Raw genomic sequence first — 10,596 nt, 5'->3', positions numbered from 1 at the left:
GTCTTCTCGGTAAACTTCTCTCCCTGCAGAGCTGCAAAACAGTCAGACAATGAGGAATGCAAATCCCCACAGAATCAGGAAACTCCACAGAGGGGGTCCTCTGGTCTAGAAGAATCCTAGTATTCCACTGGGAAGGATGCTCAGTATCCGCGCATGTCAAAATCCTCCACAATTTTCCCTTAATTAACAGCAGGAGTTTGAGTAGCAAAAGTCACATGCTGTTTGTTATTTCCCGAGTGTATTGCTTCTCACGGAGCCTCCCTCCGTGTTCCCCTGTATCCCGATGGCTGGCAACTTGTGGAAATTCTCCCCACGGCCTCCAAAGTGGTGCTTGCTTTTGCCTGGTTGTTGACGCATGTTATGAACGGGGCCAAGAATCATGTGGATGAAGTTTTGGGGTGATAGTGAGGGGTTCAGAGCCGGCGGCCAAGAAAGAATTCTTGAAGATGTCTTTGGTGCAGAAAGGTGATTTTATTAAAGCATGGGGACAGGACCCGTAGACAGGAAGAGCTGCACTGGGGTCGTGACGGGTAACTCATTATATACCCTCAGGTTGGGAGGGCGTTAGGGACAGAGTAAGTCTCTAAGGCATTTTAGAAGCAAGGTTTCCAGGACCTTGAGGGGCTAGCTGTGCTTTAGAAAAAAATGCCATTTATTACTGTTTAGTAAAACCTCAGCCATGAGACCCTTCAGATGTATATCAGGGGGTCATAAGCTTGGATTATGTTTGCCAGCGTGTATCTTGGGGGAGTTGAGATAAAGGAAGTTTCCAAAGGAATTTTTATGTTGAGGTCGACTTATAGGAACCTCAAGGTTGGGATGACGTTAAGCTAAGATTCTCTTTTGCCCCTAGCAAAGCGTCATCATGGAGGCAGCTGAGCTTCTAGAAGGCGGTCACTCTGTCAGTTTCAAGGACTTGTCTTTGGGGCCTGTAGGCAGTAAGGGAATTTAATTTTTCATTTGCCTTCGTTTCCCATATCACCATGGCAAGCACTCAAACCCCTTTTCTTTGTGTGTGGGTAGCTGGGAGTGTCTGAGGAATATCACACATATCCCATCTGGGGGGTGGAGCCGGGGGGGGGGGGGGGAGGGTTGCTAGCTTGTACTTGGCCCCCAGCTTGCCACATGCTCCCTCATCGCTGTCACTGTTCACCTACCACACGCTGGCTCTGGGGCCTGAGACAGCACTGCCCACATGGGCCAGGTGATGCAGACTCTCCTTGGCCAGACTCTACTGTGACATTTGCCCCCGCCCGTGGATTGCTTTCTAGTAAAATAAAGGTCATCGAATTCATTACCAAATTGTATTATTTTTGCCATTTGAGACTCCTTACTTTCTAGTTCTCGGCTTCCAGAAACTTTTCCCTTTAGTCAAACACCTAGCGGTTTTTAGGTCCGGCTCGTCACCCAGCATGTTCAACGGTCGCAAGAAACACCTTCTCCCAAAATGTGCGGTCCTGACTTGAGACCTTTGCTTTTCTTTGTCTCTTTCAAGACTGCCACAGCTCCCGCATGGTCAGCCCGCAGCTCCTTTCCCACTGTTACCAGACACTCCCATGTAATTCATCTTTTTTTCTCATTGATTTATTTTTTTATTAATGATTTATTGGCTTTTCAAATTGACATCCAAGTTAGTTAGCAAATGGTGCAACCATGACTTCAGGAGTAGATTCCTTAAGCCCCTTCCCCATTTAGCGCATCCCCCTCCCACAACCTCCCCCCCCCCCCCATCAACCCTCTGTTCGTTCTCTGTATTTAAGAGTCTCTTCTGTTTGGTCCCCCTCCCTGTTTTTGTATTATTTTTGTTTCCCTTCCCTTCTGTTCATCTGTTTGGTCTCTTAAAGTCCTCATATGAGTGAACTTATACGGTATTTGTCTTTCTCAGACTAATTTCACTTAGCATAATATCCCCTAGTTCCATCCACGTACTTGTAAATGGCAAGATTTCATTCTTTTTGATTGCCAAGTGATATTCCACTGTGTATATAGACCGCGTCTTCTTCATCCATTCATCCATCGATGGATATTTGGGCTCCTGCCCTACTCTGGCTATTGCCCATAGCGCTGCTATAAACATGGGGGCTCATGTGTCCCTTTGAAACAGCCCATCTGTATCCCTTGGATAAATGCCCAGTAGTGCAATTGCTGGGTCGTAGGGCAGTTCTGTTTTTAATTTTTTGAGGAACCTCCTTACTGTTTTCCAGAGCGGCTGCACCAGTTTGCATTCCCATGATTTATTTTTTTTTTATGTGAAAAACATTAACATGGGTCTGTTAAAACCATGGGCCCCAAATAGTGTCACCTAGGTTAAGGCCCCAAGTCGGTAAAACAAGACTTACTACCTAACCTAACTGTAATTTCAACCCCCTAAAATGTAACCTTTAACCAGTTGACATGGGATTTCCTGGTCAGCACTATGAATTTTACTGCTAGACCCCTCCTGTTCCTCTAAGGAGGGCGACCTCGCCTGAAACAATGGATTCCTTGTTACTTCCTTTTCCTCACTCTCTACCTTTAAAAAACTTGCCTTTTCTGGAGCTCCTCTCTACTTGCTAGATGGGACGCTTCCTGATTCCCGAATCGATTAATAAAGCCCATTAGATCTTTAAAATTTACTCCGGGGGGGGGGGACCTGGGGGGGCTCAGGCAGTTAAGCATCCCAGTCTTGGTTCCGGCTCAGGTCGTGATCTCACGGTTCATAAGTTCAAGCCCCACGTTGGGCTTTGTGCTGTCTCTTCCCCTGGCTCTCTGCCCCTCCCCCACTTGTTCTCTCTGTCTCTCTCAAAATAAATAAATAAATAAGAAACTTTAAAAATTAAAATAAATTTACTCGGTTGAATGTTATTTAACAGTTCCAAAAGTCGAAAGCAGACGAAACAGTGTACTCCCAGGAGGTGAAACTTCATCGCCTATCTCTTTCACCCGGATCCTATCACCTCTTGTAGGTAACCAATCTCATTAATTTTTATCTTCTATCTTGTGTATGTTTCTGCAAAAACAATACAGTATGCTTTCTTATTCTATCTCCTTTTCCTACCAAAATGTAGCTTTGTGCTTTTTTTTTTTTTTTCCATTTAAAAATATGTCCCGGAAAATACTTCAAGTCAGTTAATACAATTAGGGGAAGAAAATTTTTTCCTCATTTTTTTCTAGGTTCTTTGGCTGTTCTAAAAATTAAATTGAGATTGAGATTTTTTGTGTGTTTGTTTTTTGAGAGAGAGAGCAGGGGAGAGGGTCAGAGGGAGAAAGAATCTTAAACTGGCTCTATGCTCACAGTACAGAGCCCAGTGCAGGGCTCGAACCCACGACTCTGGGATCATGACCTGACCTGAAATCAAGAGTCAGACGCCCAACCGACTGAGCCACCCAGGCACCCTTACGACAGGTTAATAGGAAAAAAATCAAACAGAAACTTAATGGCGTGCATACCTCCTGTATACAAGGGAACACCCAGGAAAACTGAATAACTCCCTGAAGAGGCTGAAGCTGTCACATTAAAAACAAAAAAAGTTGTTGGGGATGGGGAGTCACTTACAGGAGGTGACCCAGAGAAGCACAGTAAACAGGAGTGAGGTTGTTATACAGGTTTACTTGGTGGTCTCCTCCACTGAGAAGTTTCTAGAGATTAGGTCACCCTCCCCCCCGCCACACACACACACCCTCCTCCTGGTACATGGAGGGAGACAGTCTTCCAAATGGAGATTTCCCTTATGAATGCAAAGGTCTCTTACAAAAAGATCGCTTCTCAAGTTTTCACAGCTTCTCTCTTGTCTGAGTTCCTTAAAAACAAAAAAAAAAAAACAAAAAAAACCAAAACAGTTTAGGGGTGCCTGGGTGGCTCAAGCATCTGACTCTTGATTTTGGCTCAGGTCATGGTCTCATAGTTCGTGGGATCAAGGCCCGTGTTGGGCTCCGCACTGACAGCACGGAGCCTGCTGGGGAGTCTCTCTCTCCCTTTGTCTTTGCCCCTCCCTCATTCTCTCTCTCTCTCACTCTCTCAAAATAAATAAATTAAAAAAAAAACCAGTTTAAATATTTAAGTAATCAATATGCCAGAGGTGCATTTCGGGGTGGTGTATTTTTCTCCCTTCAAGATCTTCAATTTTTTTTTTTTTTTTTTTTTTTTTTTACAGTTGCAACCTATTGCATTGTGTGACTACACCGGAGTTTATTGACTCAATTGCCTATATTTGAACTTTTGGGGGGCAGTTTCCAATACATTGCAATGACAAAGAATGCTGCAAGTAACTTCGTGTATGCGGATGTTTGTATTGTCAGGGGTGTAGCCTCAGGGTCGATTCCTAGACATGGGGTTGCCAGGTCAAACGTTACGTGTATCTGCGGTTTTGTTGAGATATTGCCAAAATGCTCCTCATCAGAATGACGCCTTTTTTTTTTTGTGCCCGCCGCACAGTATCCGCCTTACTCGGTCCCCACAGCGTTGCCAGGTGGGGAAGCAGAATACGTGACCCCGAAAGTGTGCCTCTTTGGCATAAGGATTATCTCGAGCTGGTGATCTTGAAGAAAACAGTGGATCCGGGAGAAGCTGTGAAAACCAGATGGCAGGGACCCTTTGTAAGAGACTTTTGCATTCGGAAGGGAAATCACTTGCAAGGACGGGTGTCTCCCTCCCCGAACCCGGAAGAGGAGGAGGACCTGATCTCTAGAAATTGATGGAGAAGGTAACGACTGAAATCCGCATGACCGCCTCACCCTTGTTTACTGTGCATTACCTGAAAAACCTCCCTTAACCGGCTCTCCCCCGCCCCCAACATCTTTGTCTTTAGCTAGAGATAATATTTAAGATGCTGGCTCGGACCGTTTGGGGGAGTTGCTCAGTTTTCCCGGGCATCTCATGCTTACGGGAGGTACACGTGTTATTGAACTTGTTTTTCTCCTGTTAAATTATCTCCTATGACGGTGGCGGGGGGGGGGGGGGGGTGGGTCTCCACCAGGAACCTACAAGGGTAAAGGACGATTATTTTTCTTCCCCTGCACAAACATTTTAACGTTTGCCGATCTGATGGATGAGATTAACCATTTTTAATCCCTCCTTCTTAACCGAGTCTCCAGCAAACCACGCCTGTCATTTACCCTCAGGTTTGGAAGCGCCTTCCGGGAGGTTCTAGCTCCACCTGGCGGTGGCGTCTAGTTGCAGGAATTCGTGCCTTTGCGCTTACTTTTCCTACAAGAGCAGCCTGGAGGGGCGACTGGGTGGCTCAACCGGTTAAGCTTCCAGCTTTGGCTCAGGTTCATGAGTTCGAGTCCCGCGTTGGGCTCCGTGCTGCCGGTCCAGAGCCTGGAGCCTGGTTTGGATTCTGTGTCGCCCCCTCTGCCCCTCCCCTGCTCGTGCTCTGTCTGTCTGTCTCTCTCTGAAAAAATAAATAAACACTAATAATGCCACTCCTTCTCAGCCTGGACATCCTTAAGGATTTCAACCTGTGTCTCGTGGGGTACTGCCCTCCAAAAAAAGACACTGAGACAGGGCAGAATATGCCACCCTAAAGACACCACTTTGGCATCTTGATCATTTTGAGCTGAAGGCAAGTAAGAAATAGGTACAAGAAAGGCTCTCTGCCCTTTCCCTATTGGCCTAAAAGCAGGACATCAATTCATAAAGGTGACCCCCCGCAACCCCCCCACCCCCCCCACCCCCACCAGGAAGGGGAGAAGTTAATCACTGGCAACAACTCTAGACCCTTAGTCCAGAGATTGTATGTAACAATCCTTACTAAGTAGATTCTATGTAACAATCCTTACTAAGTAGCCCTTACCAGAAGATTCCATGTAACAATCCTAAGTAGCCCTTACCAGAAGATAACATGTAACAATCCTTACTAAGTAGCGCTTATTGGGGGGCCTGGCTGGCTTAGTAGGTACAGCATGCAACTCTTGATCTTGGGCTCGTAAGTTCAAGCCCCACACTGGGTGTAGAACTTACTTTAAAAATAAATAAATAAATAAGGGGGCGCCTGGGTGGCTCAGTCGGTTAAGCGTCTGGCTCTTGATTTCGGCTCAAGTCACCATCTCACGGTTTGTGGGTTCGAGCCTCACATCGGGCTCTGCACTGGCTTGGGATTCTCTCTCTCCCTCTCTCTACACCTCTCGCCCTCATGCTCTCACTGTCTCTCAAAACAAATCAATAAAACCTGAAAAGATTTTTAAAAATAAATAAGTAAAGTGATCACATAGGGACAAAGAAAAAAATATTTTTAAAAAGTAGCCCTTCTCTTCCATTTATTCCCCCCCCCCATATTTACTTTCCCGTAATTTGCCACCCTAGAAATTCAAGCCTTTTTCCTTTTTTCTTTGTCTTATCACGTCCCTAAAAATGTGTTATTCTTTTGTGAAGATGCCACAGAAGCCCAAGTTGTGTTGTTTTGTTTTGTTTTGGGCAACCTTTTCACCCAGCATGGAGCTCAAACTCCTAGAAGCCTGAGTTCCACCCACTGTGAGTTACTCATCTCTGAGCGCTCCCGTGTGAATGCGCGACGCGTATGTTAGTACGCTTGTTCATCTGTCTTTTGTCACTCTGCTTCACAGTCCCCGACCTGAGAACCTACAAGGGTAGATGAGAAGAGAAAAGACTTTTTATTTCTTCCCCTACAGAAACGACATTGACTGCGGGTGTCGTGTGTGCAAACAATTAAAGTCACAAGCCTGTTAGGAATGTTGCTAAAACATTGGTGAGAAAGGGTGAGGAAGGCCTGGGAGCCTTAGGAGTTGTCCCTGCTCCTTATCTGTCCCCCTGGCTGCACGGCCCGGCCAGGCTCCCTCCCAGGCAGGTAAAGAGTCTCATTCTCAGCCCTTAGCCTTTTTTGTGGAGGTTGTCTCCCTCGGGGGAGTTTCAGTGTGGTCCTTACTGGCCACCTCAGCGCCTTAAACCATGGGCTGGGCTCCAAGGTAGGACTAGGGCTGAAGCCAGGAGTCCAGCACCCTGGAAGGCACTCAGCATACCAGAGATAAGTAAATGGGTCCACTTATTCTCTTCTTTGGCCCTGCACCCACCTCCGCTGACTCCACGGCCCACATACCCAGAGGAAACAAAACGTTTGTGGGGCCGGCATTTAAAAATTCAGGATGGGGGGGGGGGGCGCCTGGGTGGCTCAGTTAGGCTTCGGCTCAGGTCACGATCTCACGGTTTGTGAGTTCGAGCCCCCCGAGGGGCTCTGTGCTGACAGCTCGGAGCCTGGAGCCTTGCTTCCGATTCTGTGTCTCCCCCTCTCTCTGCCCCTCCCCCGCTCGTGCTCTCTGTCTCTCAAAAATAAATAAACATTAAAAACATTTAAAAATAAATAAATAAAAGTAAAAATTCGGGATGTGGGACCCCCTGTCCCCCCCATCCGTCTTCCACTTTTCACTTGGCCTGCACACGAATAACGAGAGGTAACAACGCTCGTGACAGCCCGTGACAGCCCGTGACAGCCGACCAGCCGCAGCAGCTCCTAGGTTATCGGGATTTATCGCATTCGAGTTTTGTAAACGGATCCTTATTCGTCACCATTTGTTGATGGGCACAGACTGCCAGACTCTGGGTACATACAACAAACAGAACAACACAAGCTCCCCGCCCTTAAGGAAGTTGGTGACATCAGCTAAGGAGCAGATTTGTGGCAGAAAACTATTGCATGATTTCTTTTTTTTTTTTTTAATTTTTTTTTTCAACGTTTATTTATTTTTGGGAGAGAGACAGAGCATGAACAGGGGAGGGGCAGAGAGAGAGGGAGACACAGAATCGGAAACAGGCTCCAGGCTCTGAGCCATCAGCCCAGAGCCTGACGCGGGACTCCGGACCGCGAGATCGTGACCTGGCTGAAGTCAGATGCTTAACTGACTGCGCCACCCAGGCGCCCCTATTGCATGATTTCTATGTAGTTTAAAAAAATTTTTTTAACGTTTATTTATTTTTGAGACAGAGCATGAACGGGGAGGGTCAGAGAGGGGGAGACACAGAATCCGAAGCAGGCTCCAGGCTCTGAGCGGTCAGCACAGAGCCGGACGCGGGGCTCGAACTCACGAACCGCGAGATCATGACCTGAGCCGAAGTCGGCCACTTAACCAACTGAGCCACCCAGGCGCCCCGCCCCGATTTCTACGTAGTTTAATGACCTACTGCGAATCAACTAGAAACAGAAACTGGGTATAAGTGTTGTTCTAGAATGACTCAGTGGGTGTGGGTCTCTCCTCCGGTTCCGTTTTCCCCCCTGCATCACTGCTCCCTGGCACGCTGTTGGTTTTCCACCCACCCCTTTCTCTCCTGCAGTCTCCGAGGCTTCGGCCTTTATTCTTGTCCAGCTGCTACCACCCACTGTCTTCTGAGTTCCTTTCTCCCCGGGGATGTCGCAGACCTGACCAAAGGCATCTTAAAGTCTGCATCCGGGGTTAACACCTCTCAGGATGAGCCCTGAGTGATGTTGAATCACTATATTACACACCTGAAACCAATGTAACACTGTGTGTTAACTATACTGGAATTAAGATAATTTAACTAGAAGACAAATGGGTTCGACTGCTTTCTTTTCACTCCAATGATGAGTCAAAACAGCCATTGCTAGCCCGATGTTTTTGTGCAGCCTGGGATCTAAGAATGCTTTTTGCACTTCTAAATGATTGGGGGGCTGGGGGGGGGCCAGGGAATAAAAAGTTCCTTATTTCAGGACATGTGGAAATTATGAAATTCACAAAGAGACCATGGACAGCTCTTGCGTGAGGTGACAGAAAGTGCTTCCCCAATCTTGCCTCATTTGCTTCTAAAAACCTCATTGGGTGAGGCTTTTAGGTGACAGAGACTGACGGGAGAAAACCTTGCCAACATCAAAGGCTGGAATCAGGCGAGGTCTGCGACCTCAAAGCTGGCGGTCTTTCCAGTACAGGACACCCTCTTGAGAGGTCTGAAGGGCACATTCTGAATTATAACCAGTCTTTGTTGTTGTTGTTGTTTTAATTTTTTAAATGTTTATTTATTTTTAAGAGACACAGAGCACGAGCAGGGGAGGGGCAGAGAGAGAGGGAGACACAGAATCTGAAGCAGGCTCCAGGAACTGAGCGGTCAGGCACTCAACCGACTGAGCCACCCAGACGCCCCATAACCAGTCCCCTTTGGACAGTCAACCGTTGGTCCCGATCCTCCGTGAGGCCATCCATACAGTAATCTTCAAATATCTACAGGCTGCCATTTTGTCTTGCCGGATCTTTGATTCTCAGCTTGACTCTTGGTCTCTTTACCATCCACAACACTTTTATGAACAGTTCCAGTTGGCCTATAATCGCTTTAAAGGGTAGCACCTAGGGGCGCCTGGGTGGCGCAGTCGGTTAAGCGTCTGACTTCAGTCAGGTCACGATCTCGCGGTCCGTGAGTTCGAGCCCCGCGTCAGGCTCTGGGCTGATGGCTAGGAGCCTGGAGCCTGTTTCCGATTCTGTGTCTCCCTTTCTGTCTGCCCCTTCCCCGTTCATGCTCTGTCTCTCTCTGTCCCAAAAATAAATTTAAAAAATGTTGAATAAAGGGTAGCACCTAAAGCAACCTGATACGAGGGTCCAGTGCCATGAGCGGATGGCCTGCCTCTCTAGGTCTAGACGCTCTATATCTTTCCATCTTTATTCATGACTTGTTGAACTTTTTGGACCCAGAGGCAGAATCGTCCACTTACTACTATTGAATTTTGGTCTAGAAGACGGAGTGTATCATTTGTGCTGAGATTTTTTCTTTTAATTCCAGGGTAGTTAAGTGTTATAGAAGTTTAGGTGCACAATGCGGTGGTTCAACAACCCCATCTATTAGTGCGCTTCTCTTGGTCCCCCTCACCTATATCTCCCACCCGCCTCCCCTCTGGTAACCCTCTGTTTGCTCTATTGAGATGCTTGAATTCTCATTCTGCAGCCTAAGCTGCTGTTCTCTTTTGCCATCCACAAATACGATATGTATGCCTTCTGATTTTCACCTGGGTCACTGGCAAAAATGCAGTGGGCTTTACCCTTCCTTCCAGAAGGTGGCACTCATAGGCCCTCCATTTTACCAAGAGCTTCGTATTTGTTTCACTGCGTCCCCTGGATCCTGTCGGGGTGGCAGGCTCAAGTGAAATCACGGTTCAGAGGAAACCCCAGGTAAACATCATTGCTTTCAGTGTCCTCTCTGACACCCACAGGGCCACTTCTAAGGAGACCTTGTTTCCTCCTCCTCCTCTTCCTGAATTCTTTTCCATTCAGGGTCACTGTGAGTGGGACAATCTACCCGACCTTCTCTCCCCAGCTCTGTCGAGCCCAGTCCTCCCACTTGTCCAGTACTGGTTGTGAATTTGGACAAGTAACTTGGCATGTCTGGGCCTCTTTTCCCCATCTGTGGCCTAGGGATATTAATAGCCAGTAAGTAAGTTAATGGATGATGATAATCATTCAACAAGGTACCCCTCAAAAAAGAAAAACTTCCATTTCATGTTAGATTTTTGTTGGGGGGGGGGGGGGGGCACCTGGCTGGCTCGGTCAGTTAAAGCATCTGATTTCGGCTCAGGTCATGACCTCATGGTTTGAGGGTTCAAGCTCTGTGCTGACAGCATGGACCTCGCTTGGGATTCTCTTTCCTTCTTTCTCTGCCCCTCCCCT

Source organism: Prionailurus bengalensis, chromosome E4, assembly GCF_016509475.1.
Source record: "Prionailurus bengalensis isolate Pbe53 chromosome E4, Fcat_Pben_1.1_paternal_pri, whole genome shotgun sequence".
Lineage (NCBI taxonomy): Eukaryota > Metazoa > Chordata > Mammalia > Carnivora > Felidae > Prionailurus > Prionailurus bengalensis.
The sequence above is the reverse complement of the archived record's forward strand: the minus strand, read 5'-3'. Positions refer to the sequence as shown.